Source organism: Piliocolobus tephrosceles, chromosome 3 (genome assembly GCF_002776525.5).
Source record: "Piliocolobus tephrosceles isolate RC106 chromosome 3, ASM277652v3, whole genome shotgun sequence".
Taxonomy (NCBI): domain Eukaryota; kingdom Metazoa; phylum Chordata; class Mammalia; order Primates; family Cercopithecidae; genus Piliocolobus; species Piliocolobus tephrosceles.
Window position 1 is genome coordinate 134,253,235 of NC_045436.1, and position 766 is coordinate 134,254,000.

The window sequence follows — 766 nt, forward strand, 5'->3', positions numbered from 1 at the left end:
AAGGAAGTCTATTAAGAAAGTAAATGAATAAAACGATGGCTACTCCATAGACAGAGCAACTGAAACCCTGTGTCTACTAAAACACAAAAATTAGCCAAGCATGATGTCACGTGCCTGTAGTCCCAGCTACTCAGGAGGCTAAGGCAGGAGAATCACTTGAACCCAGGAGGCAGAGATTGCAGTGAGCCAAGATCACGCCACTGCATTCCAGATTGGGCAACAGAGTGAGACTCTGTCTCAAAAAAAAAAAAAATTAATTAATAAAATTTTAAAGTAGCAAATGACAGTTGCAGCCAAGTAATTCCAAAAGCCAGCTTCATTTGAGAGAGCCCTGTGCCTCCGCTTATTTCCAGTGATCTACATATTTAGAGAAACTTTTCCAGTAACAAACCATAGAAATTATACCTGAAAGTAGAGTCTTCAACCTGGATTTATACATGACCCTAACAAAAGGGGGAAATTTCCCAAAACATATCTGAAATGGACTTTCTCACTGCTTTGGCTAGTCAAGATTAAGAATCAGAGCTAATTTGATTTAGAACATATAGATAAGGTGACAATTCATACACTCAAGTATGTAGAGCAACTCATATCTACCACACTGCATTTGGAGGGAAAGTGTTTCCCTGGCATACTTGTGAGTATAAATAGATGGAAGAAGGTGTACTCAAAACAGCAAACTTCTAATTATACAAAGTGAATGTTATATTTTCTGTTTAGTGAAACCACATCCGTGTAGATTATGATGCTATAATCATTACACCTA

General features: G+C 37.7%; 1 pseudogene; it reads right to left on the reverse strand.

The window, feature by feature from the left end:
• Positions 1–219: 219 nt before the first annotated feature.
• Positions 220–421, reverse strand: LOC111520454 (annotated as a pseudogene).
• Between the last annotated feature and the right edge of the window lie 345 nt (positions 422–766).